The sequence below is a fragment of the Canis lupus genome, chromosome 15 (genome assembly GCF_003254725.2).
Source record: "Canis lupus dingo isolate Sandy chromosome 15, ASM325472v2, whole genome shotgun sequence".
NCBI classification, from domain to species: domain Eukaryota; kingdom Metazoa; phylum Chordata; class Mammalia; order Carnivora; family Canidae; genus Canis; species Canis lupus.
In genome coordinates this window covers 32,513,811-32,528,374 of record NC_064257.1, presented here as the reverse complement: position 1 = coordinate 32,528,374, position 14,564 = coordinate 32,513,811, and the positions used below count along the sequence as shown (strand labels likewise).

The 14,564-nt window shown below is 38.8% G+C and overlaps 1 long non-coding RNA gene across 2 annotated transcripts; it reads right to left on the bottom strand.

The window, feature by feature from the left end:
* Nucleotides 1-921: 921 nt before the first annotated feature.
* LOC112654627 (uncharacterized) lies at nucleotides 922-14,308 on the bottom strand. Of its 2 annotated transcripts, none has more exons than XR_003133179.3 (4): nucleotides 14,156-14,308; nucleotides 12,065-12,225; nucleotides 6,631-6,738; nucleotides 922-2,784 (listed from the first exon to the last, which is right to left on the bottom strand). It is a non-coding gene; the product is annotated as an uncharacterized LOC112654627 (long non-coding RNA). The 2 variants fall into 2 exon arrangements; XR_003133178.3 differs by lacking the exon at nucleotides 14,156-14,308 and adding an exon at nucleotides 13,832-14,136.
* Between the last annotated feature and the right edge of the window lie 256 nt (nucleotides 14,309-14,564).

Genomic DNA, 14,564 nt, shown 5'->3' with positions numbered 1-14,564 from the left:
TAATTATATGATGAGTTATAAAAATGAGATCCTAACATGCCCCAGCAGGTAAACCAGTTTATCATTTAGGAGATTCATAGCCTTGACTTACTTGTAGACATGTGGAATTTTTTTTTCCTCCTTTTTACTACACCTATTTTTGAAAATGTTTTCCTTTGTAACTTGAGGGAAGCATGCCATACCTAAGAATAAATTATCTGACTCAGGCAAAAATATGAGATTAGGCTAAAGATATTTTCAGTATGCAGAAATAGGACACACTGAGGTCTTGGGAACCGTAACATCACATTGGGATGGGGATATATGAAATAGACTAAATGTAATGTCTTATGATTGAGTGCATATTAGTATCTGGTCCTATGAAGTGTTCAGCCTAGACTAAGATTCTCATTATAGCTTAACTGAAATAATGAACTGAATGTTGAATTAGAAATAGGTGAGTAAATCATCATGTCCCCAGTTTCAGCGTGATTCAGTCAGCTCCTAGGAGATTTTTTTCCTCTTTACTCTTTTTTTTTTTTTTTTTTTTTTTTTTTAAATTTATTTATTTATGATAGTAACGGAGAGAGAGAGGCAGAGACACAGGCAGAGAGAAGCAGGCCCCATGCACTGAGAGCCCGACGTGGGATTCGATCCCGGGTCTCCAGGATCGCGCCCTGGGCCAAAGGCAGGCGCCAAACCGCTGCGCCACCCAGGGATCCCTTCCTCTTTACTCTTAAGAGAAAACAATAATTGAGCATTATATATATGAGCAATGAGACTAATAATAAAATCATTAGCTATTTCAGTCATATGACTTCATGCTGTGAATGACTTTTTAAAAACACACTCTGTTGTAACTCATGATGTGAAATGCGTAAAATATTTAATGAGCATTGAAACTGACATCAGATCCTGGTTTGTACCTTAACAGATAAAAATTCTAAATCTTTTTCCACATTCATGTTATCAAGAAATTCTTATACAGTTTTCATGTATACCTTCATCCCTTGTCCCAATTCCATCCCTGAGACTTCATCAGTCACATGCCTCACAGAAGACATTAAAAAATATAGAAGATATATTTAATCCCTGGAAGGAATATGCATACATATTCAGAGTACACAGCTTCAATTGTTAAAAGTTAACTTTGAACAAATAAATACTTAAAGGCACAGAAGTATATTTGCATAGATGCTTTATTCAAAATTCAAATTTACTTTTTTCAGAAAAAACCTGAAACAGTAGCACAAAGCATAGTTTACTTTTTACAATAAAAGTATAAATTGTGAGAGAAACACAAATACAGTATGATCTCACTTATATGGGGAATCTAACCGTTGAAAACAAAAAAAAAAAATCCGTAAGAACCCGAAACTCATAGATACAGAGAACAAATTGGTGGTTGCCAAAGGCAGGGGGATGAGTGGGGCAAACTGAGTGAAAGAGGTTAAAAGGTACAAACTTCTAGTTATAAAATAAATAAGTCCTGAGGACGTTATGTACACAGCACAGCATGGTGACTACAGTTAACAATATTGTATTGGCTTTTTGAAAATTGCTAAGACACTAGATTTTAAAAGTTCTCATCACAAGAAAAAAATAATTTGTAACTGTATGGGCTAGATTTACTGTGGCTTTCATTTCACAATGTATACAAATATCAAATCATGTCATATATCTGAAACGAACAGAATGTTACATGCCCATATATATCAATAAAAAAAAGTATAAAAAGTATTTCAGATATCACAATCAGGATGTATTTATATGTAAAAAAGGAATTAAGTGGTAATCCATTACACAGGCATTCTTAATTCATAAAGTGATGCTCTTAGGGGTGTTTTCTATCCCAATTTTTCCGAATTTTCGCTTATGTAAATGCAATTAAATTTTTCCATCTCTGGTTTCTGAAACAATAGTTATGTAAATTCAAGTATCTTTTATGGAAAAAATATACATTAATGTATAACATGGAAAGTAGAAGGCAAGGAAATTTTTTTGCTTTAATGGTTAAGTTACATTGTGTGCAAATGGAAATTTCTAGAAACCCTGTCAGATAAAGACCACTTAAAGGAACTGGGAATTTTGTTCCGAGAAAATGAAGTTTAAAGAGAGAAAGAAAAGCTTCAAATATTTAAAGGCTTCTCAGGGAAAGGACAAAGAGGGCTATTTGGGATTACTCAGACTGGCTCCCCATTATCCCTGCTGACTTGGGGATGTACTGTAAATCCAGGAGAAACCAAGCCTGGGGGAGGACGAGGGAGTGATCAGGAAGGTGGCTGAGGACTGTGAAATCACATCAGGAGTATGAATGATGGCTTTGCCCTCTACTCCAGTGTTTCTACGGAATCTTATTAACAGCAGTGATGGTAATAATAACAGGATGTAATCACTTCATTCTTCTAAGTTCTTTATAGTCCATGTGTATTTTAAAATAAATGTACTGAGGCAGTAAGCCTGCAGCCATTCTTAGATTATTTTTCTTAGCCATTCAAAAATATTTTACCTACAAACACAAATATATTTTTATATATATATTAAAAAAGTGGTGACATAACCAGAATGATCCACAGTCTTTGAAACAGAGGTATGATTCCAGAGAATATATTGAGACAGGTATTAATTGAGTCTCACAAATAAGTTGAGATTTTAATGGGCTTCCTTATTGTTCAACTGAAATTAAAAATCTGAGCAGTTCTTTAAATCCTTTATCATTTCTCCCTGTTTTGTCATGCTTTTCAGAGCTGCTCTTTTGCTATGCCGTACTCCCTTCTGAGGCTGATACATGAAGCTGAATACATTCTTGATTGAATTTTGATTGAGAAAATGCAAGAAGAGTTATTAAAGAAATATACATATATAAAATAATAACTGCATTTAACAAATAATACTAATAAATAATAAATATATATTTAATGTAACATTTTAAGTTACATAAATACATAAATAATTTTTAGAGCAAAATATTCAACAATGGCAATGAGAGTGAAATTATTTACAATACTGAGCTCATAGATTTTTCTATAAATAGAAGTATATTGGATATCTTTTAGGGGAAGATTATATTGTTACAACTGATTTCTCCAGAGAGTTACTTATGAATGTTCTTAGTTTGTACCAAAAGAAAAACTTGTAAAGCTTACATTATTTTTTGAGAAGGGCTTTGTAGTTGCTAATGCAAAGATCCTGTCCAATTTTGCAGATACATCCTTACTGGTATTGTATAAATGTATATTGTATAAATGTATTTGATTGTATAAATGTATATTGATACATTTATTAAAATTTATTTGCATTTGATCTCTACCTCTATTCTACTACCCTTCTCCCTATCCTACAAACAAGCAGCAGATGCTTTTTCTTCTTCCTTTCCTTCTTTTTTTCTTCAATACTTTGGTATGGAATTACATTTTTGAGATCAATTATTTATTGATGTTTTACTATGGATGAATACTCTGCTGCATGGCTTAGGAGATTCAGTGAAGAAAAAGATGTGGTCAAGGAACAAGCACATCATGGGAGGTTGGTTACAAAGGATGGTTATAGATGGCTGGTTATGAAGGCTGGTTATGATGTGTATATATGTACATACATGTACATACTTGATCATAATACAATGTTTAACATGATATAAGGAAAGTGCTTTAAGAGTTAGATACGGTAGCATTTATTTCTATGGGGTGGTAAGGAAAGGTTTCATGAAGAAGGTTATATTTGAGCTCAGCCTTGAAGTATGGGTAATCTGTCAAAAGGAAATGATAGGGAAGAGAAAACTTTAGGTGAAAATAATGAGATTTTTTTTTTCTAGCTCTATAGTTTCAGTTTTCATCTAGAGTTGTATGGTCCATTGCAAATAAATTTTTGCGTGTGGTGTGATGTGTATTTTTTCCATATATTTATCAAGTCATTTAGAACAAGTTGCTGAATAGACTTTCTCCTATCCTTTAAATTGTCTTGGCTCCCTTATCAAAAATCAACTGACCAGATACATGTGGGTATACTTCATAACCTCATGCTCTTCCACTGATCTATTAGTCATTCCCTACATAATACCATGTTGATTACTATTGTTTGGTAGGAAAATCCTGAAATTAGGTACTTTTTGTCCTACAGTTTTACTTTTCATTTTTTAGATAATTTTTTGATATTCTAAATCCTTTCTATTTTCATGTAACTTTTAGAATCAGCTTATTAATTTCTATAAAAAACATCAGAATTTATATAAGTAGGTAAAGATTTCTTATATTCCACAAAGCACTACCATTAAAAGAAAAAATATGATAAACTGGACTTTGTCTCGTGAAAAATTTCTGCTAATCATAAGGTGTGCTTAGAAAATGAAAAGGTAAAATTCAGACTGAGAGAAAATATTTGTAATACATACATACTATAAAAGATTTGTATCTAGAATACATAAAGAGCCACTACAAATCAATAATAAAAAGACATAAACTCAATAAAAACTAGAAAAAAATTTGAAGAACATTCACAAATTAAGATCTACAAATTGGTAATAAGCATATGTCATAAACATCATTAGTCATCAGGGAAATGAATATTAAATCACTCCGAGTTACAACCTCACACAATTAGAATGCCTAAAATTCAAAAGACTTACAAAAGCAAATATGAGAGAATGTGGAGAAAATAGAACTCTCATACATTAATGGTAGGAGTGTAAAGTGACAAAACCATTTGGGAACACTATGTAACAATCTCTTGTAAAGTTAAGCATATAAATATGATAGAACCTCAAAATTCCATTCCTGAGTTTTTATACAAAAGAAATGAAAACATGTTTCCACAGAGAGACTTGTATGTGAATATTCATAGCAACTTTATTCATAATAGTTTCAAACTGGAAACCATCCAAATGTTTATCAATAGGAAACTGAATAAACAAATTGTGGTATATTCACATCATGGTATTCTACTCAGCAATAAAAAAGGAACAGACCACTGGCACATGAAAAAACAGGGATGAATTCTATAGATATTATGTTTAGCTAAAGAAACCAGACCAGAAAAATTATATTATATATGATTCTATTTATAGAGAATTCAAGAAAAGGCAAAACTAATCTATGTTGATAGACATCAGAACAGCATTTGCCTGTGGCTGGGATTAGAGTTGATTGGAAAGGAGCACAAGGGAAATTTTGGGTCCTGAAAATATTCTATATTTTAATTGTGTAGTATTGGTTTCATGAGTGTGTACATTTGTCAAAACTGATCAAACTGTATGCATAAGCTTTTTTCCAACTTAATGTAACTAAATTATATCTTAATAAAAAAAGATATATTCAGTAAAGTGATAAGACACAAAAAGCTGGAGGAAAGCCAAATATGCAAGTTGGCTTTCATAGAGAGTTGGATGGAGAGCAGTGACTAATGAGAGGTATGGTCTGAGGGTCATCAATGTTGGATGAAGAGTTGGGATTTTTCTTTACTTCCCATTGTGCTACCAAAGATGGTTTTTAAGGGAGGAAATGAGATGATCAGAGCTGTGTTTTTGGGTGATTCATCTTGCACAGGTGAGAAGAATAAGAAATGTTGTGATGCTATGGATGAGATGTAAAATATCTGCTGGGGAGAGTAGGCATTATGAGGGCAACATAATGAACAAAAACAAGAAAGGAGGTAATAACTTTGAGAGGTTATCACAAAGAGACAATTCACAAGATTTAATAACAGAAATAATTACAGGGAAAGAATTCAGGGAGCAAAAACTTTAGGGCCCAGGACAGTGCCTGGCAAATAGTAGATGCTCTATAAATATTTGTTGAAAAAAATGAAGAAATGAATGAGGAAAGCAACAGAAACGGAATTTCTGAGAAATTCAGTTGAGTTTGGTACTACGAATAAAAATAGGAAATAAAGAAAAGTTGGCTGGAGGAAATTAGTGGCTGTGATTTAATGTTAGGCATGTTTTAATGAAGGTGTCTGCTGGACATAGAGATGAAAATGCAGAGTAGACAATGGGAACCATTGGCTTGAACATCTGGAAAGAGGTCATGGTTGGCTATAGAGATTTTAATGATTAATGTAGAGGAAATTGCTGAATTATATACATAAAAGAGATCATCCAGGAACACCACAGAAAGAAGAGAAGAGGGCTGAGAACAGAAGCTTGGAAAAGTGGGCGTAAGGCCGGGGCAGAATATTGGAGAAACAGAGGCAACAGAATTGTCAGGGAAGTAAGAGGAGGGCAATGTTAGGGAGACAAAGGGCATCCAAAGGATTGGTAGTCAGAGCTCACAAACCAGTAAGAAAAGAAAGAACAGATGATTAATAAATATGAGACACAAATGACGAACAATTACAAGAACAAATGTTTTACCTCATTATTAATTTAGAAAATACATTTTCATTTTCATTTCTCATACTACAAAGTTTTAGAAAAAAATGTATCACATTGACTCCATTGGGCTCTCCAACCTTGTAGGAATGAAGAGGCAAATACACACTAGATTTCTCATTGGGTGGACACTGGCTTTGCTTAGGGCAACAAAATGTCCATGTGCTATAGCCTTTCTCTTGATGTAGAAGTCACCCTTGACTCCCCTCTTTCTGTTCCCTTTCCATACATTCTATTCTACCAGCATGTTTTATAGATGCTACCCCCAAAGATGTTCTGAATCCACTCACCAGTCTAGACCTCCACTGTTCCTCCCTTGGTCCAAGCCATCAACATCTGATCTTCCGTCCTGGCAACTATTCTTGCCTCTGCTCTCAGATTCCTGCAATCCACCCATCCTCCACACAACAACCAGACAGAGTGAACTTTTATTAATATAAATTATATGATGTCGATTATTCTGCTTAAAACTCTGCAATATCTTTTTAATTGGGCTTAGAAGAAATCCCAGACTTCAAAGTTTACATTATCTGGCTCCTGGCTACCTCTCCAATACTTATATGTTTGGTTTTGTTTTTTTCCTTCTGACTGCTGGCCTGGTTCTAACTTAAAAACTAGTGCTCTTAACCATCATTTTGAGGTAGAGGAAGCTACAGTTTCCTTTGCTACCCACAGGTCGGTTTTTGTAGGTTTATGTATGGCAAACTGTCCTGGCCAGTTGTCACCAGATGGACCAGCATCTTTTGTCTGGAATTCCAGAAGTTTTGGATTCTTTAATCAATTCCCTGGCACTTGTACAGATGGCTACTTGAGAGATTTCCTTACCCAAATGACTCTGCTTTCAGAGAAGCCACTATTTTGTCAATTTTGAAATTTGGAACAAGCCCTAATTCTAGGTCTCTGCCTTGTGTTCGTGGAACACCTCAAGCTAAATTTATATTTTCATGACTTTTCTTCCTTTTCTGGACTCTGTCTCGTCTCCAAATTGTTAGTGGTTTTCTCTGTTCTCATTTGAGTGGCCACATGATTATGGGAACCTACAAACTGGGAAAAGAACTAGTTATTAAGATGGGGCATGTAGAGTTCTGAACAACTTATTAACTGCTGGGTGTGGCCCACACGAACCTGGCAAGCTCAGACTCCTAGTGCTTCTCCCTGAATTTACCCTGGGGAAGAGGCTTAGCTAGCAGTTCTTTAGAAAGCCCAGGATTTGGTGCCAGGTGTTTTCCTTGTAAAACAGCTGACCGACTTCACTTAGTGCAGTCAGAGTCTTGGGTTGCCTCCCACAAGGAAAAACTGGTGACCCATTTCAGTCAGTACTGCAGAAAGCTTTCCTTGAGACCTAAAATGGTTTGGGGAGAACAAGAAAAGTACCTATTGCCTATTGATTGAGTTTTGGAGATTGTTTTTGTTGTTGTTTTTTTTTTTTAATGTGGTAAAGTATACATAACAAATTTTACCATTTAAATCATTTTAAAGTGGGCAATTCAAGGGTATTAAGTGTATCCATGATGTTGTGTGACCATCACCACTATCTAATTCCAGAATATTCTCATTTCCCTAGAAGAAATCCCATACCCATCAGGAGTCAACCCTAATTTTTCCCCTCCTGTAGCCCCTGGAAACCACAATTCTGTTTCTGTCTCTATGGATTTGTCTATTGTAGATATTTCAAATAAAGGAAATCATATAATATGTGACCTTTTGTGCCTGTTTTTTTTTTTTTTTTTCACTTAGCGTGTTTTCACAATGTTGTGGTGTGTATTTTAGCACTTATTTTTTGTGGCTGAATAATATCCCATTGTACAGTTATACCTCATTTTATGTACCCATTCTTCTGTTGATGGACATGTGGCTTGTTCCCAGCTTTAGGCTATTGTGAGTGGTGCTACTATGACATTTGCATACAAAGTATTTGTTTGAATACATGTTTTTAATTCTTCTGGGTATACCTAAGAGTGGAAATGCAGCATTATATGGCAATCCTATGTTTACCTTACTGAGAAACTGTGAAACTATCTTCTACAGTGGCTCAACAGTTTTGCATTCCCACTGGAAACATATGAGAATGAGTTCTGATGAATTTTAGGAGTGTTTTGTAAAGGTGCCTGACTATAAGTGAATCGTTAAATGACATTTGGGTGGTGGCAAAAATCAAAAAAACAGATTCATATTTTTAAAATGAGATGCATTTCTTTCTTCTTGTTTAAAATCTCCCTCCCCTAGGGATGAGAATGGATCATGATGGCTAATCCAGAGTTGGTTCCCAGGAAGTTCTGAAAGCTGCTTGTCAGGGCACCTACATGTAAGATTACACATATAGTGCTTTGAAATCATCACAATTTAGCCATGCAGAAGTGCAACCACACCTATTCTGTTACTGAGCTCAACTTAGCTCTGCTGTCCCCATTTCTGCTGATGTTAAAAGCCTTCTAATCTTGCCACTGAAAAGCAATATGGTCTCTTCTGGTTTAAATATAAGTGACAAGTAATTAAAACTTACTAATTCCACTCAGGATTTAAACTCATTAATTCAAAGGTCACACTGCCTGCTAGGACTGTTCTGGGCCTGGCTCTCCCCACTGTGTCTCTCCATCTCAGGAAATTACAAACATCATGACTCTGGGGGGGATGTGGTTGGTCCACACATCCTTTTGAGTTTCCTACTACCTCCGCTTGGTCTTTTGGCACGAACTTTGTCCTTATAACATGTCTGAACTACACTGGCAAGGCCTTGGGGATGTACCAGAATTTTCTACTGATATCCACAGCCTTACCTGTACCCTGTGATACATAATATGGACCCAGTGAACATTCTTTTCTCAGACCCTAGGCCTCCTCCAGCACCCTGGATTACTTACTCAGCATTTATATCACCCTCTTAGGCTGGTAGCCTATGGGTGATATGTTATAAATCCAGTGGGTCCCATATTTGTCCATCATACCATAGTATTTTTCATAGGGTGGGTTCCTTGTTCTGATGCAATATCATGCGAGAAATCCATTTGGGTGGCCTAAACTCTGTAAGACCTCAAATAATGGTGCTGATTGAGGCCCAGTTCATAAGTCAGACTCACACCTAAAATGCATTGTGAAGTCAAAATAAATCTTGGTTCCTTCCAGGAAAGAAGGGGTGCAATGGAGGCAACTTACACACTAATGAATTGTTGGTGTCCTTGAAGTATTTTCCTTTTTTTTTTTTTTTTTTTTTTATAAGCATTAGTCAATGTGGCAGGTTGGATATTTAGCAGCAACCCTGATGAGTAGAAACACATGACTGTGGGCCCATAGATAACCTCTTTCCCTCTCACCATGCTCTACACATATAAACCCATTGTGCCAGCACTGATGACAGAGGCTGACCAATGTCAGCAGGCCAAATCATTCTGTTTGTTGCTTAGTGTCTCTTCCTTGGAAAATACTAAATGGTAGTGGTAATGTATGATACAGGTACAAAGATCTCTCATCCAAGCCTGAAAGTCTATCCACATAGTTCAATTCTAGACCTTTGTCCCTGATCTTCTAATATTTTTTCTTCTATGCCTCTGACTAAACAGCTAAACTATTTGTTGAGTCCATACACATTTAGTCCTCATAAAGAGGATCCGGTATGTTTCTCAAAGATCGTCCCACTGGACGAATTTCACCTAACAGACCTCACCTTCAGAACTATCACTGAATAGGAATGCATTGTGGCCAAAGTCCATTTTTGTCTCTGCTCGTGTACTGGCTCATATTCAAAGTCATGAGATGGCCCTGTGAACCAAACTTAACTTCCTTTCTCTTCCATCAGCTTGTCACTAAGATCATGATGGGTGACATGTGTCCACCTCTTTGTGCCTCACATTTGCACTTCTGGCCGTGCTTTGGCTTTGATCCCAGTATATCACTTCTAGTTGCGATTGATCACTTCTTGGCCTGCCCAGTTTGGTGTATTGGGCAGAACGTGGCTTCTGGGAACTTTTGGGTTTGTGGTCACTTTGTTGTCATGCACTTAGTCTTTGCCAGGGCCCAGTAGAACATTTAAGCAGGTTTGGAAAGGTGTATAATTTTCTACCTTGTTTCAGAACTCTTATGGTGATTCTTCTATTTTGGTTTACCTTAAACTTCACAATGTACTTTTTTTTTTTTCTAACCTTTGATGCATCTACTAACTTGAGGTCTGCTGAGTCAAATGGCCCAAATGGCAGGACCACTTGTCCCACAGCCACTTCCTGATGTGGCCCTCATTCAACTCTGGCAGTCTTTCATGTCACCTTGTTTAGAGGCCGGGGGAGTATTCAGATATAGACAGCTTCTAAAAGTGGGACGTGAACTTAATTGAAGTGGGTCTGCTCAATGAGAGCAATTTCCAGTAAGGTTGAGAGCCACAAGCTGTCAGCTGGTAGCATCTGAGACTAAAATCCCTTATAGCCCCAAAGGGATTTTGGCAGCAAAGAACAGAGTCCACTACGGTTCAGATCAGTGAGGCTAACAGCTGATTTATCAATAGCCACAATGGAAGTCAGAAGCAGTGGGATAATAGCACAAAAGTGCTGAAAACATAATTGCAAATGATTCTGTATCCATCCATTATGTTTCATGAACGAATGTGAAATGAAAACATTTTCAGGCAAAAGCAGAAAAAGAAAGAAAAAAGAGAATTTCCCCCAGCAATTGAGATAATTAATTCTAAAGAATGTATTCTGGCAAAAGGAAATGGTCTGAGATGCATGTAAGAAGAAATGAAGAACAAAGAATATGATTAATATGTGGGTAAATCCAAGTGAACACTGGCTATATAAAATATAAATAATAATGTCTTGTGGGTTTTATTTAAAAACCTCTAGAATTATTGCTAATATATGAAGTATATATAACACTTGGAAATATAATTTGACTTCTTAGATACCAAGAGTAACATGGGCATAAATTTAGGCAAAAACCATGCTTTAGACACATATAGTGCTTCCTCTTTAAGAAAACAAAAATAAAAAAACCAAGGATATACAAACAAAAACTGCCAAATGACATGAAAATAAACATCTTTAAATATGGACGACTGCATAGAATTTCACATCCCAACATGTGGTTTTGTGGTAGTTATTTAATACCAGATGCTAAAAAAATAAATAAGACACCATGGTTAAATTGCATTTTTTTGTTATTTTTTTTTCTTCCCTAAAGAGATAATTCTCAACCACTTGTCTAGTATATATTGATTGAAAACCATTTGAAAATTACTCCATCTGTCAATGAAATGCAAACACCTCTGGAGTGAAATCAAACAGCTGTTTAAATGCTCAGAGCTTCACTAACAAAGAAATCTTCCTTAACACTGGTTCTGTTTACACTATTCCAAGGCAATGACTCATTCAGGGTAAAATCCAGTACTTCCAGGTTGTGTAAACACAACCATTATTTATAAGGAGATTTATAAAAAGACTAACTGCTTCCCAGCTGAAGAACTGCTGAGTACTAGAGTTAGTAGTTAGACTCGTGTGTGTGTGTGCGCCTATTTGGAGAACTCAGAATTATTAGTACTTATGACCCACACTTGAAATTCACAATAGCTCTGGATCCCTTTATAGCACAAAACCAACTAACAGGTTTGGAATAAATAGAAGTCTTATAAGCTATAATTTATAATTAATTATAATTATAATTAATATACAATTTATAATTCAAAGAGCCCATTTGTGCCATACAGAAATTAGCAAAGTTTTCATTTAAATAAAGACACACCTTTGTCATTTCTTCTTCATTATCTTCTCATCAACTAAGGAGGAAATTGAGTAGCATGTAGATTCTGGACTGTGACAGCTTGGGTTTGAATCCCAGCTCCCTCAGTGGCTGCCTGCATGGAACTGGGCACAGCATTTCTCCTCAAGCCTCAGTCTCCACACCTGTCAAAACAGTAAATAGATCTCACACAATAACTGTGAGGACTCAAATAATTTAAATTTTGTAAAAGTAGATTTGTAGGAATTAAAAAATGTAAATCTTCTGATGCAATGCTTGTTACACAGCACTTTTACAAGTCACTTATTCTTTTAAACCACAAGGGGATCCCTGGGTGGCGCAGCGGTTTGGTGCCTGCCTTTGGCCCAGGGCGCGATCCTGGAGACCCGGGATGGAGTCCCACGTCGGGCTCCCGGTGCATGGAGCCTGCTTCTCCCTCTGCCTGTGTCTCTGCCTCTCTCTCTGTGTGTGACTATCATAAATTAAAAAAAAAAAAAAAAAAACATTAAACCACAAGCATTTTACTGGGCTTAATAATGGCCCTCAATTCGTTAATATTCAGATCTTGTAGCTTTTGGCAACGAATGATTATTCAAATAGATCTTCTAGAAATGAAAACTGTGGCTGGTCACTAAATTTCATTCTGATAACAACTAGGTAATTCAATTAGTCAATTATTTTTAATTGCTCAGGACTATATGGTTAATGTACAGCTGCAGGAAGCCTAAGCTGTTTAAAACCAGACACTCGGGGCAGCCCCAGGTGGCCCAGCAGTTGAGTGCTTGCCTTTGGCTCAAGGCGTGATCCTGGAGACTCGGGATTGAGTCCCAAGTCGGGCTCTCGCATGGAGCCTGCTTCTCCCTCTGCCTGTGTCTCTCATGCATAAATGAATAAAATCTTTAAAAAAAAAAAAAAGGGAAAAATGACAATCAAGTGCATGGAGTTGATAAATGTGGGAGAGCAGCTACCTCTTGTGGGCAGAGGGGAGGGCATGGCCGGGATCCTGGGGTGGGTAGCTGCAAGGGAGGCCCTCTGGCATTAGACGTAGCTGATGCCAGGATCTGGATCAGCACCTTGGCTTCACTCTTCGGCCCCTTCCTGGGGCCTCCACTCGGCCAGACCTCCTATGAGAAGGCCGAGGTCAGGGGAGCCTGCCGCTCAAGTACATGCAGGTCAGTCTTGTGGAGCACGGAATGTTGTGCCCAAGATTGCCAATCCGAGAAACCATCAAGGAACCGACACGATGCAAACACACGAGGGTTTATTTACAAGCTCGAGCTTGGGTCCAAGTGTACCCGACACAGTGGAGCAGGGACTTGGACCTCAAAGTGGGTTACAGCTGGGTTTTTTATAGGCTGATCTAGGGGATTTTCAGAAGGAGTGGAGGAATTTCTCAAGTTCTGTTTACATCCTGACGTGGGGGGATCCCTGGGTGGCGCAGTGGTTTAGCGCCTGCCTTTGGCCCAGGGCGCGATCCTGGAGACCCAGGATCGAATCCCACGTCGGGCTCCCGGTGCATGGAGCCTGCTTCTCCCTCTGCCTGTGTCTCTGCTTCTCTCTCTGTGTGACTATCATAAATAAAAATTAAAAAAAAAAACAAAAACATATCTACATTCTGATGTGGGGCTTTCAAGGGCATTGAGCTGTGTTCTCATTCTAATATGGGACTTTCTACCACGGCGCTGGGCTCTGTTGTCTTTCTGATATGGGATTCCCTGCAGTTTTTCCCATAAAGTTCAGCTTATTCACAGGGGCCTTAGATGGCTGTACCTGTGCTAATGCTGAACTTGAGGTGGCACGGCCTTGATTTTTCTTGCCCTCCACAGGAGCACTTGGGCGGACTTGGAAAAGCCAGCCAACAGCGGCCAGCACCCCGGGCCCCGAGTCCGCCCACAGCCCAGGAGGGCCCCGTGGGAACGCCGCAAGCCCAGCCCGCGGCCCTGGTCAACCCGACGGCCTCCCGGGCATTTCCGGCGGCTCCTCGAGGGCAGTCCCGGCTCTGCCGCTCGGCGTGTCCGCGCAGAGCCACCGCGGGCTCCCCCCCGGCGCCAACACCGCCGGGCTCCGCGAGCCTCAAGCCGCCAAGGGCCCCACCGAAGGGCGAGGCGCTCCGACGCCAGGCATTTCCTGTTTAGGCCGGAAATAAGCAACCGATCACCCTGGGGGTCCGCACAGCTCGCCGGCACCAGCGACCTGCGGTGGTGGCACCGGAACCGCTTATTTCCGGATTTCCTTCCGTTGGTGAACGGACGCGCAGAGGCGGGAGACACGCTCTCGGGGAGCTTCCGGAGGACGCGCTGCGCTTTACGACAGGGCCGCTTCCGGAAGGTTTCCTAGCAACGCTCTGCTTTGGGAGAGCGCGACACGCCTGCGCCGCTTTGCGCCCGGCGGAGCTCCAGGGCCCCGGGTGTCGTGGCGTGGTGGCGGTGCTCGCGTCGGAGCTGCCGAGCTTGGTGCCCCGCGGCCTGTGCCTCCGAAGCTCTAAGCTCGGTGCGGTGATAAT